This window comes from Bison bison, unplaced genomic scaffold (assembly GCF_000754665.1).
Source record: "Bison bison bison isolate TAMUID 2011002044 unplaced genomic scaffold, Bison_UMD1.0 scf7180017864266, whole genome shotgun sequence".
NCBI lineage: Eukaryota > Metazoa > Chordata > Mammalia > Artiodactyla > Bovidae > Bison > Bison bison.
Window position 1 is genome coordinate 4,013,932 of NW_011494838.1, and position 23,371 is coordinate 4,037,302.

A 23,371-nucleotide genomic window follows, 5' to 3' on the forward strand; every position below is an offset into this window, starting at 1 on the left:
GTACTCTGCATATAAGTTAAATAAGCAGGGTGATAATGTACAGCCTTGACGTACTCCTTTTCCTATTTGGAACCAGTCTGTTGTTCCATGTCCAGTTCTAACTGTTGCTTCCTGACCTGCATACAGATTTCTCAAGTTGCTTAGTCATGTCCAACTCTTTGCGACCCCATGGACTATACAGTCAGAATTCTCCAGGTAAAGATCTAGTGATAATCTTTCTTATTTTGAAAACTTTCATTAAAAGTATCCATTACACATATGCATTTACAGATGAGTATCATGCTCATTCCTCTACATTTGTATTTTTGTGCTTTTATCAGTTTTAAAGGATATTCACTCTTTCAGTAAATATGTGAGTATAATTCACTGGACATCAGACACAGAGAAAAGCAGTGGCCAGCACAGGAGACAGGAGGGATTTACTTACAGTCCTGAAGGGAACTCAGACTTGAGCACACAGTTCCAAGTACCAGGAAGCCATGGGGGCACCTCAGTGAGACCGTACTCAAATTTGGGAATTAAGGAAATCTGGGGAGACCCTTTTAAGAAAATGATGTATTAGACACACTTTGAAGGTCAAAGCGACGGTTCACCAGAAAGCCTTAAAGGGTATTTGGGCAGCAAGGACTCTCTCTAGCAGGTAAGCAGAACGGATGTTATCATTGCCATTTGCAGATGAGGAAACTGAGGCTCAGAGAGATGAGGTGACTTCTGCAAGATTGCGTTGGTTAAAGTGACCCAGTTTAACAGAAACCTCAGAGAATTTTTGCTTTATGAGAGCCTTTCGAGCAAACAGTGCTCCTCAAGATGAAATAGGATTTAATTACGGTTGCATTAGATTCAAAAACCACCTCTTGGCTAACTCAGCCGGAGGCCTGATTATGATATCAACGCAAGGCACCTGGGTGTGACACACCATCTGGGACTGAAGCTGGCGGGTGAGTCTATCAAATTGTTGATTGAAATCCTCTTTCCTTGCATTAGTTTCCACTATCTCTGTCCATCGGAAATTCAAGCCATTAGGAAAAGCCAATTAAGTCTTCAGAAGCTAAAATATCCCTGCTCTGACCTCCAGGAGGCCACAGCCGCACAAAACATTGTCTGCCGGGGATCTTGTGGGTTAGCACGTTCACTCCACGTCAGTGGTCGTCAGTCTGAGAAAGGCCTCCGTGTCGGAGTGCTAGGTCCTGGGTGAGAGAAACTCATGTTGAGAGTGCCCACAGAGAATAAGGCAGGCTCATGGTTCAAATGCAATTGTACAGGAGCCGTGTTCAAATGCCTTTAGAAAGAATTACAGCGGTGGGGAGGAAAGGGCTCATTCGGTGGATCTCAGAGGCAGAGTGAGACCAACGGTTGGAGCTGCTGGGAAGTCAGTTTTGACTCTGTATCTGTGGACCCACTGGGCCTTGCTAATGCCGTGTGGGACACGGGCACAGAGGGCTGTCTGTTTTGGGAAAGGTGAAGGAGAGAGTGGCTTAACAGCTTGCAGATGCCCGTGAAGGGGAGTTTCATGCTGGATAGAAAGGGAAGCTGGAAATCCTTTAAGAAAACATCCACCCTGGTAGTCGTCTTGTCTGTGGAGTGATTGGCCGAAAGACAAGGAGCTAATGTGCCTTCATCAGATTACTTACTGCGCCCTTCATGCCCTGCGACTATCCCTGAACTATCCTTTCTAGGGCATGTCATATCCCTGAACTATCCTTTCTAGGGCATGTCATAAATGCCTGTGCTTCTGGAAATTGCCAGAATATTATACACGTTAAAATGTGTGTATCTTATATCACATCATCCTGAAATCTTTAAAAGTGCCAATATATGACACTTATATACATGACAAAGTGTGATCTTGTGGGTTAAACAAATGCTGTCTGTGTTCCCAGGGACTGTATGCTAACAGAGACCTCTTTCTTTTTCAAGATTTCAAAGCACAAGCTTTTATTTTTGTAATCAGATTCTGCTTTTTAAATTTTTGAAATTTATCTTTTAAATTACTTTTTTATTGGAGTGTAGTTGATTTACAATATTCTGTTTCTGCTATATAGCAAAGTGAATCAATTGAAAAAAAACATATATATATATATATATGTCTCCACTCTTTTTTAGATTCTGTTCCCATACAGATCATAACACACAGTACTGAGTAGAGTTCCCTGTGATAAAGAGCAGGTTCTTATTATCTGTTATCTGTTTCAGGAGTGTGTAAATGTCCCAGTTCATCCCTCCTCCTTCTTCCCCGTTGGTAACCGTAAGTTTTGTTTTTTACATCTGTGACTCTATTACTGTTTTGTAAATAAGTAATATTTTTTTTCAGATTCCACACATAAGTGATATCATATGGTATTTGTTTTTCACTGTGTGACTTACTTCACTCAGTATGACAATCTCTAGCTTCATCCATGTCACTGCCAATGGCATTATTTCAGTATTTTATTTGGCTGAGTAATATACCTTTGTATGTATGTACCACCTCTTCTTTATCCTTTCCTTTGTCAGTGAGTGTTTCGGTTGCTTCCATGTCCTGGCTATTGTAAACAGTGCTGCAGTGAACACTGGGGTATATGTTTCTTTTCAAGTTACGATTTTCTTCTGATATTGTCTGGGAGTGGGATTGCTGGATCTTATAGTAGCTCTGTGTTTACTTTTTAAAGGAACTACCATACTGTTCTCCATAGTGGCTCCACCAATTTACATTCCCACCAACAGTGCAAGAGGGTTCCCTTTTCTCCACACCCTCTCCAGCATTTATTGTTTGCAGATTTTTGTTGACAGGTGTGAGGTGATACTTCATTGTAGTTTTGTTTGCATATCTCTAATAATTAGTGATGTTGAGCATCTTTTCGTGTGCATTTAACAGACAGCTTTAATGCCTTCATCCCCAAAGGGAGAAGCACAGACTTAACGAATCAAAACAGCTCAATGCTCTTGAGAATATATGTGGGAAAAATATTAAATGAACAATCATGGGGAGTAGATGTTAGGTGTCGGGATACCTGGATTTTAGCTCTAGAACTCCACCTTAGAAAATGTGTGATCACGTGAAAAGATCAGCTCTGCCGGAGAAAGAGAAGAGGACAGGCCGAGTGGCAAGAACAGTGCATGTTAGGAATGAGAACTTCTTCCAGTTTGGATGGAGAAAAAGGAGTGTCGTGGGGACTTGGTGGAAATTAGTCTTGAGACGTGGGTTAGAGTCAAAATATGAAATGTGAACATCTACTACTGTGGGCAAGAATCCCTTAGAATAGATGGAGTAGCCATCATGGTCAACAAGAGTCCAAAATGCAGTACTTGGATGCAATCTCAAAAATGACAGAATGATCTCTGTTTGTTTCGAAAAGCAAACCATTCAATATCACAGTAATTCAAGTCTATGCCCCAACCAGTAACGCTGAAGAAGCTGAAGTTGAACGGTTCTATGAAGACCTACAAGACCTTTTAGAACTAACACCCCAAAAAGATGTCCTTTTCATTATGGGGGACTGGAATGAAAAAGTAGGAAGTCAAGAAACACCTGGAGTAACAGGCAAATTTGGCCTTGGAGTACAGAATGAAGCAGGGTAAAGGCTAATGGAGTTTTCCCAACAGAATGCACTACTCATAGCAAACACTCTCTTCCAACAACACAAAAGAAGACTACACATGGACATCACCAGATGGTCAATACTGAAATCAGATCGATTATATTCTTTGCAGCCAAAGATGGAGAAGCTCTATGCAGTCAGCAAAAACAAGACCGGGAACTGACTGTGGCTCAGATCATGAACTCCTTATTGCCAAATTCAGACTTAACTTGAAGAAAGTAGGGAAAAACACTAGACCATTCAGGTATGACCAAATTAAATCCCTTATGATTATACAGTGGAAGTGAGAAATAGATTCAAGGGATTAGATCTGGTAGGCAGAGTGACTGAAGAACTAGGGACAAAGGTTTGTGACATTGTACAGGAGACAGGGATCAAGACCATCCCCAAGAAAAATAAATGCAAAAAGGCAAAATGGTTGTCTTAGGAGGCCTTAAAAATAGCTGTGAAAAGCAAAAAGATAGGGAGAAAGGGAAAGATATACCCATTTGAACACAGAGTTCCAAAGAATAGCAAGGGGAGATAAGAAAGCCTTCCTCGGTGATCAATGTAAAGAAATAGAGGAAAACAATAGAATAGGAAAGACTTAGAGATCTCTTCAAGAAAATTAGAGATACCAAGGGAACATTCAGGCAAAGATGGGCTTGATAAAGGACAGAAACGGTAGGGACCTAACAGAAGCAGAAGATATTAAGAAGAGGTGGCAAGAATACACAGAAGAACAGTACAAAAAAAATCTTCATGACCCAGATAATCACAATGGTGTGATCACTCGCCTAGAGCCAGATATCCTGGAACGTGAAGTCAAGTGGGCCTTAAGAAGCATCACTACAAACAAAGCTAGTAGAGGTGATGGAATTCCAGTTGAGCTATTTCAAATCCTAAAATATAATGCCCTGAAAGTGCTGCACTCAATATGCCAGCAAATATGGAAGACTCAGCAGTGGCTTCAGAACTGGAAAAGGTCAGTTTTCATTCCAGTCCCAGAGAATGGGAAATGCCAATGAATGCTCAAACTACTGCACAATTGCACTCATCTCACATACTAGCAAAGTAATGTTCAAAATTCTTCAAGCCAGGCTTCAACAATTCGTGAACCATGAACTTTCAGATGTTCAAGCTGGATTTAGAAAAGGCAGAGGAACCAGAGATCAAATTTCCAATATCCGTTTGATCATCAAAAAAGCAATAGAGTTCCAGAAAAACATCTACTTCTGTTTTATTGACTATAACAAAGCCTTTGATTGTGTGGATCACAGCAAACTGTGGAAAATTCTGAAAGAGACGGGAATACCAGACCATGTTATCTGCCTCCTGAGAAACCTGTATGCAGGTCAGGAAGCAACAGTTAGAACTGGATATGGAACAACAGACTGGTTCCAAATCAGGAAAGGAGTACATCAAGGCTGTATATTGTTGCCCTGCTTATTTAACTTCTATGCAGAGTATATCATTAGAAACGCTGGGCTGGAAGAAGCACAAGGTGGAATCAAGTTTGCCAGGAGAAATATCAATAACCTCAGATAAGCAGATGACACCACCCTTATGGCAGAAAGTGAAGAAGAACTAAAGAGTCTCTTGATGAAAGTGAAAGAGGAGAGTGAAAAAATTGGCTTAAAACTCAACATTCAGAAAACGAAGATCATGGTATCTGGTCCCATCACTTCAAGGCAAATAGAAGGGGAAATGCAAGGAGATCCAACTAGTCCATCCTAAAGGAAATCAGTCCTGAATATTCATTGGAAGGACTGACGCTGAAGCTAAAACTCCAATACTTTGGCTACCTGATGCGAAGAACTGGCTCATTTGGAAAGACCCTGATGTTGGGAAAGACTGAAGGCAGGAGAAGGGGACGACAGAGGATGAGATGGTTGGATGCCATCACTGACTCAATTGAGATGAGTTTGAGTAAACTCCAGGAGCTGGTAATGGACAGGGAAGCCTGGCATGCTCCAGTCCATGGGATTGGAAAGAGTCAGATGTGACTGAGTGAATGAACTGAACTGAACTGAGGAAAAATACTGATTGTCTCATGAAGTAATTTAACTTTGGCCTGTTATAAAATGTGTTTTTACTGAGGATTTTCTACAAGGGAATAGCACAATTAGAGCAGCACTTAACAAAATGAAAAGTTACAAAGTGGGGACAGGTTTTCTTTGACAAAGACTGAGATCTGAGAGAGAATTAGGTGGCCCCACCCCAGTTGAGCAGTGGTAAGGACCCAGCCTAGGACAGGGAAAGTATCGGAGATGGTGACAATGTATTTGGGAGTGAGGGTTCACAGAACTTGGAGTACCTAACTGCTCAAGAGAGGCAAGACCCAGATGAAAAGTAAATGCCACTCTGGGATTGTCAATCTAGATTTTCAGAAGCATTTTTGGGAGGAAATAGAGTAGACCGGCTAAGAACGTAGCATTGGCATCAAACTTATCCTTAGTTGGCTCCTGACCCTGCCACTTAACAAACACAAGAAATCAGCTGTGTCCCCTTTCAGAGTCTCCATTGCTTCATCTGTAAAACAGAAATGGCAATATTGGCAACTTCATAAGATTGCTCTGAGGAGTCAATGAAAAAAATCCTTAAGGAATTTAGCAAAGTATCCAGTTCATGGGAAAATGATCAATAAACATTACATATAATTATTGATTATTCCGTGATTGATGAAAGGTAAAATGGGTTGGAAGGTGATATTTTCTGGAAGTCAGATTTGCTTAGGTAAAATTTGGGAGGTTTCTCTTTTTTTTCCCTGTTTTTTGCAACTAAAGTAATGTTTCTGTTGCTCCCATGGGATGATAAAACCAAGGGTTTGAACCTCATAAGGTGTTTTTATCTTTGCTTCAGCTTTTCTCTTTGTGAGAGTTTTGTTCCTTTGGAAGGCTTTATCCTTATCAGCAAAGCAGGGTTGGAAGTGGTCTGTGACCAAGCAACTCAGCTTTATCAACAAAGACAGACTGGCTCCCTGGAGCACCATTTAAGCTTTTTCAGGAAAAATTTCGGATTGGCTTTCTTTGGCCAGGTCACTCCTGGAACTGTAAGCTGCAGCCAGAAGCTGGGTAGTGGGTTCAAACCCCCGCTCCTTCTACTTGGTTGGAGTCGGGGAAGCAGCGTTACAACAATGACGAGTCTGTTTGCACACCTGTTGATTTTGCTGAGCTGGCTACATAATTTCGCCTAAGGGCTTTTCTCATGCCTTAAGGACAGAGTTGTCTATACTTTTTTGCTTGGCAGAGAAATTGGGAAATGTGGAGTGCTACCCCCACCCCTTCTTTCTGCCCCCACAGCGCTCCCATTGCAGGCTCAGTTGGCCAGATAACACCCCACATACTTGAGTGCTGAGGAGCTGTGCTACTTGGGGTATACTGGTTTTGCCTGGGCTAGCCACCCTGCCACCACTTGAGATTCTGGGCAGAGCTATGAATGAACACATTTAAAATGCTATCAATATTTTATGAATTTCCATCCACTTGCTTTAATGGGGAACTGTAAAAGCATTTAGCCATATTACACCCCATCTCTCAGGCACTGCATTATTCCAACAGAGCTGTTTTATTAGCGTCAACCACCAGGGTTATTGGGATGGCTTTATCCCTCCTTCCCCAGGTTTGTTCATCTGCATATATGTAAGTCTGTTTGCCTGTCTACCAAGCTCTCTTAATCTATTAAATAAGGTCAATCACCAGCAAAGAGAACACAGTTTCGGTAGTGAAGCATGTGCACACGTACCCACATGGGCACGCGGTCATATGCACACACACTAGTGCACTAAGAGAGATTCCATCGCCTGATCCTGCGTGTCTAGACTTGAGCTTTAAAAGGGCTCTTGGTTTCATGGACTCCCCTGGGTTCTTTTCTGGAGCATTTACTCCTTTGTCTTCTGAGGAAAAAAGTTTCGGGGAAGCGTCTAACCTGAAGTTTAAATATTTGAATTTAATGGTGAAGTGTCCAGGCATCAAAGTCAGAGGGACAACTGGCTTCACAGCTCAGCTCCACCACTTACCTTTATGAGCTTGGGCAGATCAGTTGACTTGGCAGAGCCCTCTCTGTCAAAGGGAGATTTCAGGAGTTACCTTTCAGGAAGGGGTGAAGAGCAAGTGAGGGAGCCTGTGAATGTGCTCCGTGACAAAGCTGCATGGCAAACAGGAAGCGGAGGGGCTTGGGGCTTCCTCTCTTTCCACTTCCAGGTATTGAGAGTTTCTGGGCTAGAATATGTGTTCGTTTCTGGAGATGGCATCTGCCTGCAGGATATTCCTGAGCTCAGCCTCCCTCCCATCACAGATTATCCCTCCATCAAGAATCCTGCTCCTCTGGACCTCACCCCACCGCCGTCCACTCTGAGAACCCTTCCTTGGGCCCCTCAGACGAGGTTAGAGACCTTTCTTTGAGTTTTCCCGTCACCAGGCACCCTGTCTCCATATCACAGCATTTATCTTACTCTGTTATAAGTTATAATGGTCTTTGGCCTTCCAGACGACCAGCTCTTTGTGGTCAGAGTGCAGACGTTATTTCTTAGCACAACTAACAAAGCCCCTGGGGATCCGAGCTCTACCACTCTCATCTCCCAGAAGGCTGCTAACCACTCTCGTCTTCTTCTCTGTCCATGGGGTCTAGCCATTTTGTTCAACCTTCCCTATGCCAGAGAGAGTTCTAACCAAAGTATGTGCAATAACTCATTCAATCCTTACATCATCCTAATGAGACAGGGACTGCTCTGATCCCCATTGCACAAATGAGGAAGCTGAGGCTCAGAGAAGATAGGGACCTGCAGCACAGCCCCAGGGAGGAAGCAAGAGAGCCAGGATTTCCCCTCTGGTGGTCTCATTCTGGAGACTGCGCACACCGCTGTGCCCCACTCCGTATCCATCCTCTGTTCCATCCCGTCGCGCGAACAAGACGGACCTCCACGTGGTCCTCCCGTCTGCCATATTCACTGTCGGCTCTTTGCCTTTGGATACGCTACCCGCTTCTCACTGCAGTTCCTGTCTGCTTCCCTAACATTTCTTCCACTTGCCCTTGAGGAGTCAAAAATACCTTCCTTAATGCCATGGCTGTGTGTGTACCTAAGTGGCACTTGTAGAAGATCAGATTCTGTTTACTCACCTATTTTGCACTAGACTGGAGGCTTGTTGGAGCAGGGGCTGTCTATGCCTTGTTCATGCTGAGTCCTGGTACCTAATATTGTTCTCGGTCCCTAATGGAACATTAGTCACTATTTATTGAATACATTTTTTTACATTCTTGGAATCTGAAGAGACTTTCCCAGTATTGTCATCTCTTTCAACCCCGACTTCCACATAAATTGTATATGTAAATCTCTGTCTTTGATAGTGTGGTTATCTGCATGCATAACCAACCAAGATGCAGATCAAATGAAATAATTGCAAGGTGAAGGTCCACGTACTGTGTGTCTGTCCGAGTTGCTTAAGGACCAGCCAAATGAGTCCTAGGGCTCCAAAGCTAGACTGGTACATCTGCACAGTATTTAGGGCAGGGATTGGAGGTCTCAAGCCAATCTCTCTGGGACTCTTTGAAGAGGGAAATGTGCTCACAAGAGAAATGGAGAAATAAAATACAGACTTTATGCTTAGACATCTGGGCCCATATGGCTCTCTCCAAATGCCAAGCATCTTCAGTAAGTGGTACTGGTGTGCAAGGTTACTGTCATAAACTCAAGTATTTCCTACACATATGAACATAGATGGTAGAGTCTACAGAACAGACGTTGAGTCTGCTTACCTAAATGGGCTCTTGGGTGAAGAGGGTTGCCCACTAATTCACTCAGAAAGGTGGGGATCCATAGTACAGGATGAGCATAAATTCAGATATACCTCATCTTTTAAAACCATGACCTGACCCACCAGAGAAATGAGGCCCAAAGAATGTCAGATTCTACCATCCAGATTAGCATCTTTTCTGCAGGGTATTTGTGGGGTGTATCCCTTCTAGGCTAAAGTACTAGATGTGGGCAGAAAAGTCGTTCTCCTGCATAAAGCATCCAACATAAAGCATGTAGGGGTAGAGGGTGCCGGAGAGTGGGTCTGGGACCACGTTCGTAGACGGGCAGTGTCCAGTGTCACTGAAAGGAAGACCGAACTAAGACATGGAGTGACAGAGGCAGGAGACACGCAGACTCAGAATGGAATGGTGGCAGATGATGGGGGAAGGAGGGAGGTTCTAGGTGTTTCCTGCAATCAGAGAGAGAACTTGCTCTGTCAGCCTTCTGTCCAGCAGGTCGGGGTCATCAGCAAGCATAGGGCTCCCCAGAGTGTACTGGGAAAGTCATTATCTTCTGAGTGAGTGGTCAGGGGGGATCGTGGCTGGAGCTAATCTTCTCATCCATCTCAGCGGGTCTTGTGGTGCCACTGGGTGAGATGGCCAAGCTTCTTTCCCTTCACCAGCTCCCTCAGTTCTTCCATCTTTAGCATAAGAATGAAGATCATTTCAAACAAAGGCGTGAAATCAACTGTGTTCCTCTCCTCCCTACTTCTAGCGAAATCTTTCTCCTGAACAGACAGAAAACATTTCAGCCTCATGACAGCCTCCTGTCACTCTGATGCCCCATGTCTCTCTGCTGACATGATAGCTGAGTGTGTGAGACAGACAGTGTTTGTGTAATGCTGGCAGCTTTGTAGTGGAATCACCAAGACTGGGATGAGGGGGGGCAGGTTGGGGCTGGGAGATCCAGGAAGCTGGGTCTTTTCCTCTTCTGTCCATCTCCTGCCCAGCAGGTTGGTGAGATAGCAACAAGCCTTCTTGATCTAGAAGCCCAGTCCACTGTTCATAGAGTCTCGAGCTACAAAACTCCACCTCCGGATCTGATGGTTTTAGTACAAACCAACTCAACTCAACACGCGGTTACTGAGGTCCTGCTTTGTACATGCAAAAGTGTTTGATGCTGAAGGACTACAAAGGTGAAGAAGAGGAAGAAAAATTAGAAGGACAGCTCCCATTGAGAACATGCTAAGTGCCAGGTTTTGTGGTTACTGTTATATATAAATTTACATTTAAACATCTCAGTAACACTATGATTAAGATATTAATAGCCCCATATTCCAGATGAAGAAACTAAGAACTCAGGGTAAATAACTTGCTATGGTTATATCAGTGATGAGTAATGGATCTAGAACTCTGATTTAGGTCTCTGGTTCCTAAGCTTATACTGTTAACTTTTATGTTCTATTTTCTTCCGTGAGTGCTTTCAGCAGGCTCAGAAGTTAAATGTGTATGTATAATGACTATCAATAAGGCAAAAATTTTATTGTAACTGAAAGAAGAAAGTGTGCCACATAGCATTCATAGGATTTTTACATCAGACATAACTAGGCTTGAGCTTCTCTATTTCCTAATAGCTGTGTGATCCTGTTGACCCCTCTGGACCTCAGCATTCTCATCTGTAATAATAATACTTATTAATATTATGTCTGGAATTGTGATGAGGATTAAGTAAGAAAATGTATGTGAAATCTACATAGTTAACAAGTGTCCTACTCTGTACAAAGCCTTCTGATGCAATCCCATTTGATCCTAATGACCTTGACCAAGATATCATTTTATTGTTATTATTCTTTTCTTTTTGCAGTTGAGAAAACCTAGGCTTAAAGAAGTTAAAAAGCTTGTCCAGTGAAGCTAATGAGTAGCAACATGGGAGTTGAGCTCAATCTGTCTGGCCTCAAAGACCACCTCTGGGCTGACATTGAGCTCCATTGGCAGACAGAGCGGCGTGAGGTCTGTCTGAAGATCATTCAGAACTACAGAACATGTTCTCTCCCCATATCAGGCTGCCTTTGTTGATAGGATGGACTACGGGGAACCTGTATCATTCTGTTGATTGTGAAAACATGTTATTATACGTAGAATGTTGTTTGGAATTTACCCCAGTATTCTCTTTTGGATGACTGATGTATGTCAATTGCATATATGTCGAAAGAAAATAGAGCTTTCTTTTTGATATTCATGGATGTTTCTGTAACTCATGCCTCAGAGTCGAGCAAGCTCAATGACCAAAGATGTTAGTTGGTATTAACCAATTAACAGGCTGAGGTAGGAGTGGAGACCTTAGCTTGTTCAAAACGAGTTGTGACTTCATGTCCCCTGACACGTGCATAATTACGCACACCAGGAGGCATCCGCCAGTGCACACACCACAATGAACGTGTGCTTAATTGTTAGTCACCGTGCATATGTGCTTAATTACACATCCTGCTACCTGCAGGATTAATAACATGTAGTGTTACATGCACACAATCAGAAGAGGTGACATTTGATGACATTAAAAGAGCTGGGAGAACATAAAGCAGCGATTTTTAAACAGTTGCATAATGTGGGTGCTTTTTTTCCTCCCCATAGAAGGCATCAGACACTAATTTCTATTCAATCAATCAAGAAGCACTTATTGAACAGGTCCTGTCAATTTTGCTTGTGTAATATCTTTTGCATCTCTCCTTTCCTTTCCATTTTCATGATTGCTAATGTCATCCTCACTCATCTGACAGTCTAAGGTAATTGAAAGGACACGTATTCAGATCTCTCTCTTTAACCCTTGGTCAGCACTTTGGCCCAGAGCACCATCATTTCTTCCCTGCGTTGCTGTGCGTGCACGCTCAGTCACTCAGTGGTGTCTGACTCTTTACAACCCCCTGGACTATATAGTCCACCAGGCTCCTCTGTCCATGGAAGTTTCCAGGCAAGAATACTGGAGTGGCTTCCCATTTCCTCCTCCAGGGGATCTTTCTAGGCCAAGGGATCAAACCTGCACCTCCTGCATCTCTTGCCTTGGCAGGCAGATTCTTTACCACTGTGCCGCCTGGGAAGCCTGCTTTGCTATAGAGGTCCCTAACAGGTCTCTGCCTGCCAGCACAGGAGACACCGTTTCGATGCCTGATCCACAAAGATCCCACATGCTGCGCAGCACTGAGCCTTTGCACCACAACTATTGAGTTTGTGCTCTGGAGCCAAAACTACTGAGCCCATGCGTCCTCGAGCCGGTGCTCCGCCACGAGAAGCCACCGCAGTGAGAATCCCTCACACAACAACCAGAGAGTACCCCTGCTCACCAGAACTAGAGAAGAGCCTGCACAGCAAGGGAGACCGAGCACAGTCAAAAATAATAAGTAAAATTACATAAAAACATGTGTTAGTTTCACATGTATAGCAGAGTGATTCAGCTTTATATATATATATATATATATATATTCTTTTTCGGATTCTTTTCCATTTTAGATTGCTACAAGATACCAAATATAGTTCTCTGTGCTGTAGTAGGTCCTTGTTGGTTATCTATTTTATATATAGTATCATGTATATGTTAATCCTAAACTTATTCGTCCCTCACTCCCCTTTTCCCTTGGTAATCATGAATTTATTTTCTGTGAGTCTATTTCTGTTTTGTCAATAAGTGCACTTGTATCGTGTTTTTTTTAGGTTTCACATGTAAGTGATGTCATGTGATGGCCGTCTTTCTCTGTCTGACTTACTTAACTTAGTATGATAATCTCTGTGGTTGTTCAGTCGCTAAGTCATGTCTGACTCTTTGCGACCCCGTGGACAGCAGCATGCCAGGCTCCGCTGTCCATCACTGTCTTCCTGAGTTTCCTCAAACTCATGTCCACTGAATCAATGATGCCATCCAACCATTTCATCCTCTATCTCCCCCCTTCTCCTCTTACCCTCAGTTTTTCCCAGCATCAGGGCCTTTTCCAATGAGTCATCTCTTTGTATCAGGTGGCCAAAGTATTGGAGCTTCATCGTCATCATCAGTCCCTCCAATGAATATTCAGGGTTGATTTCCTTTAGGATAGACTGGTTTGATCTTCTTGTTGTCCAAGGGACTCTCAAGAGTCTTCTCCAACACCACAGTTCGAAAGCATCAATTCTGTGGCATTCAGCCTTCTTTATGGTCCAACTCTCACATCCATACATGACTACTGGAAAAACCATAGCTTTGACAGACCTTTGGAGCAAAAGCGATGTCTTTCTTTTTAAAACACTGTCTAGATTTGACATGGCTATTCTTCCAAGGAGCAGGTGTCTTAATTTCATGGCTGCAGTCACCATCTGCAGTGATTTTGGAGCCCAAGAAAATGAAATCTGACACTTGTTTTCCATATTCTCTCCATCTATTTGTCATGAAGTGATAGGACCGGATGCCATGATCTTCGTTTTTTGAATGTTGAGTTTTAAATTAGCTTTTTCACTCTCCTCTTTCACCTTCATCAAGAGGCTCTTTAGTTCCTCTTTGCTTTCTGCCATAAGGGTGGTGTCATCTGCATATCTGAGGTTGTTGATATTTCTCCTGTCAATCTTGATTCCAGCTTGTGATTCATCTAGCCCAGTATTTCACATGATGCACTCTACATGTAAATTAAATAATCAGGGTGACAATATATAGCCTTGACATATTCCTTTCCCAGTTTTGAACCAGTCCACTGTTCCATGTCCAGTTATAACTGTTGCTTCTTGACCTGCATACAGTTTTCTTAGAAGGCAGGTAAGGTGGTCTAGTGTTCTTGTCTCTTTAAGAATTTTCCACAGTTTGTTGTGACCCACATATTCACTGTCATGCATTGGAGAAGGAAATGGCAACCCACTCCAGTGTTCTTGCCTGGAGAATCCCAGGGACAGAGGAGCCTGGTGGGCTGCCATCTATGGGGTCGCCAGAGTCAGACACAACTGAAGCGACTTAGCAGCAGCAGCAGTACACATTCAAAGGCTTTAGCATAGTCCATGAAGCAGAAGTAGATTTTTTTTTTTTGTGTAATTCCCTTGGTTTTTCTATGATTCAGCGTATGTTGGCAATCTGATCTCTGGTTCCTCTGCCTTTTCTAAATCCAGCTTGTGCATCTGTTCCTATGATAATCTCTAGGTCCATCCAAGCCACTGCAAATGGGCATTATTTCATTCTTTTAATGGCTGAGTAGTATTCCACTGTATATATATACCACAACTCCTTTATCCATTCGTCTGTCAATGAATACTCAGGTTGCTTCCGTATCTTGCTAAATAGTACTGCTGTGAACATTGGGGTCCATGTATGTTTTTGAATTATAGTTCTCTCCAGATATATGCTCTGTTCAGTTCATTTCAGTCACTCAGTCATGTCTGACTCTTTGAAACCCCATGGACTGCAACACACCAGGCTTCCCTGTCCATCACCAACTCCTGGAGCTTGCTCAAACTCATGTCCATTGAGTCGGTGGTGCCATCCAGCCATCTCATCCTCTGTCGTCCCCCTCTCCTCCTGCCTTCAATCTTTCCCAGCATCGGGGTCTTTTCAGTGAGTCAGTTCTTTGCATCAGGTGGCCACAGTATTGGAGTTTCAGCTTCAACATCATGATATATACTCAGGGAAACTCAATTCTGATCATCTCAGTCTTTAGCTTAAAATCCCCCAGTGATTGCATTTATCCACAGGAAGCTTGGCATCTGAGCTTGAACTACCGGGTCCTGTTCGTCCTGGCCCCTCCCCACACACTCAGCCTCTAGTCACTGTCAGCTCTGCCTCTGAGGTCCAGCAACAATGCATTGTCTCCATTCTTTTAGCAAACCTCCTTCTTCAAGATCCTTTCACGCATACTGATTCCTTTCCCTCCAAAGTTGTTCTCCAGTTCTGTTTATCTAGTTAAATGCTACCTAACCCTGAGATCTCAGCTCACATATATCTTTCTTAGAAAAGCTTTGACTCGTGTCCCAGTCTAGCTTAAGTCTCATGATCAAACACTGTAATTTTCTGTCATAAAAAAATTGTCACAATACACTATCTTGGGTCATCTGTGCAGTAGTTTGATTAATACTTGCCTCAGTCATTGTAAGTTCCGCGAGGATGACATTTGAGTGTATTTCATTTTCCATTATGTCTTCCACTCCTGGTATATATAGCTCCTGGAACACAGTAGCCTTTTAGTGAGGTTATCAGATTTAATGAATGAAAATGTAAGATGCTCAGTTAATTTTGAATTTCAGACACATTTCCCATCTTTTTTTAGTTTGTTTGCCCCATGCAATATTTGGGACATACTTAAACTAAAAATTAAGTTTTACCTGAAATTCAAACTTAACTGGACACTCAGTATTTTATCGGCCACCATACTTCAAAGCACTTCATATTTGATTTATTGAATGAATAAATTAATGATTAAATGAACTTTCAGAAAACCCTGGTTCTGCTTCAGCCATTGTTTCCAGTTTCTGCTCATCAGTCACTTGATTCTTCCTCACATATACAGTGAAGGGCAATGATATGTAACTAAGACTCCTAGAGTATTGGCATGAAATAGTGAAAAATTATGGCAAAAGCCAAATAATGATCTCTCCTTACCACAGTCCTCTCAGACCAGTTCTTTATTTCTATAATTATCTGACAGGCTAAATTATTCCACCCTCCTCCTCCAAATTCTCTCTCTCTCTAATGGCCAAAAAGAATCTTAAATACACTTTTCTGTATGCTCTTCTAGCCCTTTTATAATTTGACACTGTCACATTTTAGATCTAACAGACAGGGCTAGAATTTGTATTTAATATTAATAGTTAAGAAAAATAAAAATCAATGGAAAAAATCCATAATGAAGAAAACATCAAAAATTTAAATAAAAAGTGAATCGGTATTAGTGATTTTTCCTTTTGCCTCAGGCTACAATATGGCTTTGTACAACACTTTTTATTTAAACTTTTGCTATTCGCTCATTGTGGATATATCTAACTGTGATTTTTTTAAAATTTTGCATTAAAGTACTTGTTATCGTGATTATTGAACATTTTGAAGTCCCTTCAGTTTGTGCCTCTTCCAAACATCAGGGCTGTGTCTCCAGCCCTGATGGGTGGAGACAACCTTTGGCAAAGCACATACAGGGAAGAGCTAGTTGGGAGCAGATAGAGCAGGATCTACAGTGCCATGCTGAATTTATCCTGTGGGCCATGGGGCTTAGAAAGGTTTAGGGCAAGAGAGGGACAGATTCTGACATGAGTTTTGGAGACTCTTTTTTAATTGATGTACAGTTGCTGTATAATATATAAGCCATGGGTTTCCTAGGTAGTGCTAGTGGTAAAGAACCCAGCTGCCAATGCAAGAGACATAAGAGACGTGAGCTTGATCCTTGAGTCTGGAAGATCCCCTGGAGGAGGGCATGAGAACCCATGCCAGCATTCTTTCCTGGAGAATCCCACGGACAGAGGAGCCTGGTGAGCTACAGTCTGTGGGGTCACAAAGAGTCGGACACGACTGAAGCGACTTAGCACGCACACAGAGTACAGGGGTACAGGGCAGTGATTCACAGGTTTTAAAGCTCACGCTACCTCTGGAATAAGACAGTGGCTATATTCCATACTGTACAGTATATCCTTGTAGATATAAATATATCCTTTAGGTATAAGTGTATACCTCATCGTTTGTACCTCTTAAGCCCCTACCCCTACACTACCCTCACCTCTTCCCTCTTCCCACTGGCAACCACTCATTTGTTCTTCATGTCTGTGAGTCTGCTTCTTTTTTGTCACATTCAACAGTTCATTTGTTTTTAAAACTCATATGTAAACGATACCAAACTGATATCTTTATCTTTCTAACTTATTTCACTTAGCAAAATGCCTTCCAAGACCATTCGTGTTGCTGCAAATGGCAAAATTTTATTCTTTTTATGGGTGAGTGATATTCCATTGTGTGTGTGTGTACCACATCTTTATGCATTCATGCATCGATAAACACTTGAAAAGTGAAAGTGAAGTCGCTCAGTCGTGTCCGACTCTTTCCCACCCCATGGCCTGTAGCCTATCAGGCTCCTCCATCCATGGGATTTTCCAGGCAAGAGTGCTAGAGTGGATTGCCATTGCCTTCTGCAGGTGATTCTCCCTACCCAGGAATCGAACCTGGGTCTCCCGCATTGCACACAGACGCTTTACTGTCTGATAAACACTTAGGTTGCCTCAATATTTTGGTAACTGCAAATAATGCTGCTATGGACATTGGGGTGCATGTATCTTTTTGAGTTTCTTCTTCTGTTTTTTTGTTCACGTACATATACCAAGAAATAGAATAGTTGGGTTGCATGGTAGTTGTAGGACTTCCCCTGTGGCTCAGATGGTAAAGTGTCTGCCTACAATGCAGGAGACCCGGGTTCGATCCCTGGGTTGGGAAGGTCCTCTGGAGAAGGAAATGGCAACCCACTCCAGTACTCTTGTCTGGAAAATCCCATGGATGGAAGAGCAGAGCCTGGTAGGCTACAGTCCATGGGGTCACAAAGAGTCAGACACGACTGAGTGACTTCACCTGGTCTTGGTCTTATAGCAGTTGTAGGCTTCCGAGGTGGCTCAGTGGGTAAAGAATCTGCCTGCGTTGCAAGAGATACAGGAGAAACTGGTTCAATCCCTGGTTCGGGAAGATCCCATGAAGAAAGGCAGGGCAACCCACTCCAGTATTCCTTGCCTGGAGAATCTCATGGGCAAAGGAGCCTAGCAGGCCACAGTCCATAGGGTCACAAAGAGTTGGACGTGCACTGACACGCAAAGACTGAACACGTGGTAGTTCTATTTCTCCTTTTTTAAAGAAACCTCCATACTTTTTTTCACGGTGTCTGTACCCGCTTGCTGCCTTTTACTCTGTACCCTCGCCAACACCGGTTGTTTGTATTCTCTTTGAAGACAGCCGTTCTGACAGGCACGAGGTGAGAGCTCTTTGTGGTTTTCATGTGCACTTCCCTGATGGTTAGCTTTATTCTGGCTGCCGGTCTAGTCAGGATTGCTGATTGGCGGGATGGTGACCAAAGCAGGAATACCAGGGAGGAAGGCAGTGCAGGGAGCCACGTGTGAGATAAGGAGTGGAGGATGTCATGAGGACCAGGGAAAGGGCAGCCCGCATAGTGAACAGGGACAACTAGACGTGCCCGGAAGGAACGCCCTCTCTTTTACCTCTGTTTCCTGGCTTTTCTTCTCTCCTGCCTGTCCTGCGGTCAGCTTAGCATGTCTTGGAGTAGATAAGGAAGGGAGGGAGCACAGAGGCCTGGCTCATTAGCCTCAGTGACTAGAACTCTGACTACATGGACGCTGCCTGATTTATTTGCAGATCTTCTGGGCATTTCCCCAGCCCCTACATAAATTAGTTCCCCAGAGATCCATACATTGAACATTGTACTCATTGTTCCCTGCCTATAGGTTCTCAGAGGTGGGCCAACAAATTCACTTTCTGAAATGGTCTGGAAAGGGACTGTTATTAATACTGTCTCCCCCTGGTATTTGTACTTCAAAAAGCTGTGTACTCAGGGTCTCATTATTTCAATTAAAACTCATCTAGCCCTCCTGAGTAAAAAGAAATATCAATATTGCGGAGACCCCAACTCCACCATGTACTTGCTATGTGGTCCTAAGTACCCTGCATGATTTTTCTGTGCCTTTTTTTTTTTTTTTTTCAGTGTTATAGCTCCATTTTATTTAGAAGATAGCAAGAGGGAGAGAGGGAGAGAGGGAGAGAGAGAGAGAGAGAGAAAGAAAAGAGCTCACGCACGTGGGAGAGAGAGTCCGAGAGAAAGTGCTTTGGCTCCTAAGATAGCAAGAGGGAGAGAGGGAGAGAGAGAAAGAAAAGAACACACGCACGCGGAAGAGAGAGTCCCTTTTCTATGCTTTTAACCTCACCTTTGGGAAGCAGCTTGCAATAGAGAAATGAGCCTGAGCGATGGGATTTCAGTCCTGATGCTACTACTCGCCCGTCGTGTGCCTTTGGGCAAATGTTTTGTCCTTTCTGAACACTTGCCTTCTTCTTCTGTCAAACAGAGAGAGACTGGTGCCCTGACTTGTAGGGTGATCAGGACCAAAGGTGTCCATGCCTGCCCAGGGCTTAACACTGAGCACTTAACATTCAGTAAATGTTAGCCATCTCCTCCCTGCAATGTTTAATGGAGACAGGTAGTAAGAAAGAATGTGCCTCAAAGGGTGGCATGTCAGTTTTCTCAATCTGGCAAAAGACTAAAGCACAATTACATGCCAATATTTGCTGATACAGTGAATAATTTCACAGCTGTATATACAGAATGCCAAAATTCAATATGAGGGTAGGTTTTGGTGAAGCGGAGTCATTCAAGCTATTTGTAGTGCCATGTAGGGAAATGCTACTGTATTTCAGCCTTAGTAATATTTTTTAAGTGCACTCAAAAATTAAATTTTCCATCAGTGAGCTCTTTTGATAATCTCAGGGAAAAACGAGGCGTACGTATACATAGAGCCAGACCATCCTAAATTCGTTCATTAAAAACAGGCACACATTGTCTTTTTATTTGGATATCAGCTTAGTTATTTCTTTATATATTTTTAGTTTGAATCTCAAATCAAAATAAATGTGGTCTCACTCAAGAGTGCCATATAACATTTACAGTTTAAGTATTATTTTTCTCTGTCTGTAAGATGGAACCCAAACCTGCTTCCAAGATGTGGTGTAAAGACTAATAATGTATAAAAAGAGCTTTGCCTAGGGTCAGATACAGAGCAAAGATTCAATGACTAGTTATTGGGATTACTGTAGTTACAGTAGTTATGAATACATCAAATGTTTGCTTGATTTTCTCAAATCTTTTCTGATTTTCTATTGAAATGTTTTGTCCAACGATGTAAGTGGGCCTCCTTTTTTCCTTAGCATTGTGGCCTTTTCTTGTTACTTCTGTTTCACTTCTCTTTAAAAAATATGCCATAGAATAATTAATTTTTGTTTATAAAAATGAATAAAATCATCTTTTATCTTATTATAAATGTACTTTTCTATAGTAAAGTGAGGTTCGTAAGACTCCCACCACCTGGATTCTTATAAAAAGTTTATTGATTTATTCAAAGTCACCAAGCAAGATCTGTAATCCAGAACACTTTCACTATCCTCCCATATTTTGAATTTAATGTTATCTTTGTGGTCTTTCTTCCAGAATATTTAAATTTGAATTTGACTTTATATCCTTTGGAATATTGTTAGGAAACTCCCTTTCTTTACCCTCCTTTTCATTCTGCCATTAGTTGGCATGTTCTCAGTGAATGCAAATTCACTTTTACATCAGCAAAAGCAAAATTGAATAAGGAAGGCCATCTGATATGTAGTAAATCAAACAAAACCACAATGAATTTCAAAGCCAAGTATAAATTTAAGATACAGCATGATGTAAAGGAAAGAGAAATGAGCTCAAATCAGGCGATTTGGATAGAGTGTAGACTCTGTACTGACTCACTTCATGACCTTGGGAAAGTCAGTTAGCTTCTCTTAGGTTCCTTATTTTTCCTTAGTAAAATTAAGTGTAGTGCTACATAATCATGAATTAATCACTGATTTCAATTAAACATATTATAATTCCCATTGGTTAATCTAAAAAAATTAAGCCTGAACTCCATCAAGTATTGTAAAATATTTAGAATTTTTACCAAAATTAAGTTATATATTCAGTCAGTTCAGTTCAGTCACTCAGTCATGTCCCACTCTTTGCGACCCCATGAATCCCAGCACGCCAGGCCTCCCTGTCCATCACCAACACCCGGAGTTCACTCAGACTCACATCCATTGAGTCAGTGATGCCATCCAGCCATCTCATTCTCTGTCATCCCCTTCTCCTCCTGCCCCCAATCCCTCCCAGCATCAGAGTCTTTTCCAATGAGTCAACTCTTTGCATGAGGTAGCCAAAGTACTGGAGTTTCAGCTTTAGCATCAGTCCTTCCAAAGAAATCCCAGGGCTGATCTCCTTCAGAATGGACTGGTTGGATCTCCTTGCAGTCCAAGGGACTCTCAAGAGTCTTCTCCAACACCACAGTTCAAAAAGCATCAATTTTTCAGCGCTCAGCTTTCTTCACAGTCCAACTCTCACATCCATACATGACCACTGGAAAAACCATAGCCTTGACTAGAAAAAGCCTCTTGATCAAAGTGAAAGTGGAGAGTGAAAAAGTTGGCTTAAAGCTCAACATTCAGAAAACTAAGATCATGGCATCTGGTCCCATCATTTCATGGAAATAGATGGGGAAACAGTGGAAACAGTGTCGGACTTTATTTTTTTGGGCTCCCAAATCACTGCAGATGGTGACTGCAGCCATGAAATTGAAAGATGCTTACTCCTTGGAAGGAAAGTTATGACCAACCTAGATAGCATATTAAAAAGCAGAGACATTAATTTGCCAACAAAGGTCTGTCTAGTCAAGTTATATATTAAAATAACCTAATTTTCTCTTATTATGGAGTCTCAGATTATAGAACTCCAAATATGACATGTCTTGATTTCTACAAAGAATTTGGTCAAGTTTCTCCTTACACCTTCTGGATAAGTTAGAAAAATGTGGATGAGATCAGTGGTAAATAAACCCAAGAGATGACTGGAATCTCCAGAGGAGTTACATCAATGTATTAACACAAAATCCTGAGTCCTGTCCTCAGATACTCTGGGAGGCTTTGGGTGAAATCTGGTGATCACAGTGATCTCCAATTGACTCTCAAGGTCATCATGGTTTGGAAACTGCTAGACTAGACTATAACTATTTGTATTAGTTAGTGGCTGAAATGCCAGTGTAACCTACCAGGGTAAGTTACACGTTTCCATCCTTGACCTGGTGCTTGTCAATTCATATGTACATGGTTTGGTTGACGACACAGAAGGGATGCATAAATACTGCAGACACACTTGATGACAAAATAACGACTTAAAATTATTTCAGCTAGTGGGATAATCGGTTGTTGTTCAGTCACTAAGTCGTGTCCAGCTCTTTGCAACCCCATGGCCTGCAGCACACCAGGCTTCCCTGCCCTTTACTATCTCCTGGAGTTTGCTTAAACTCATGTCCATTGAGTTGGTGATGCCATCCAACCGTTTCATCCTCTGTTGTCCTCTTCTCCTCCTGCCCTCAATCTTTCCTAGCATCAAGGTCTTTTCCAATGAGTCAGCTCTTCACACCCAGTGGCCAAAGTACTGGAGCTTCAGCATCAGCATCAGTCCTTCCAGTGAATATTCAGGATTGATTTCCTTTTAGGATTGACTGGTTTGAGCTCCTTGCTATCCAAGGGACTCTCAAGAATCTTCTCCAGCACCACAGTTTGAAAGTATCAGTTCTTTGGCACTCAGCCTTCTTTATGGGTCAACTCTTAACAAAGTGAGATTTAAAGGGTGCATAAATTTCTATCTTCTATTATGAATTTTTAAGTTAAAAATGTAGTATTAAATGACATGTACCTCACTTGTGAGCATCTCATGTAGAATAGACATTGAGGTTTTAGAGGGTTAGAGGTATAACATCCTTTTGAGAATAAAATCATTTTCATGTGAAAACGTTTTGTATATGGTAGTTCTGTTTAATCATTTGAGGAACCTCTGTGCTGTTTTCCACAACAGCTGCTCCATTTTGCATCCCCCCAACGGTGTGAGTTCCCTTGTCTCCACATCCTCACAAACATTTGTCTCTTATTTTTCTGTTAATAGCATTCTGACAGGTGTCAGGTAATATCTCACTTTGGTTTTGATTTGCATTTCCTTGATTATTACTTACCACATGATCCAGCAGATCCACTTCTGAGTATTTATCCAAAATGACTGAAATCAGGATCTTGAAGAGATAGCACTCTGTCTTTATTGCAGAACTATTCACCATAGCCAAGGCGTGGAAACAATCTAAATGTCCATTGACAAACAGATGACCCAAGAAAACACGGTTTATGCAAATGAAGGAATACTATTCAACCTTGAAAAAGAAAGAGATTCTGTAATGTGTTGCAATGGGATTGCACTTTGAGGGCATTATGTTAGGTGAAATAAGTCAGTCACAGAGAAACAAATACTATGTGATTCCACTTATGTGAGGTATCT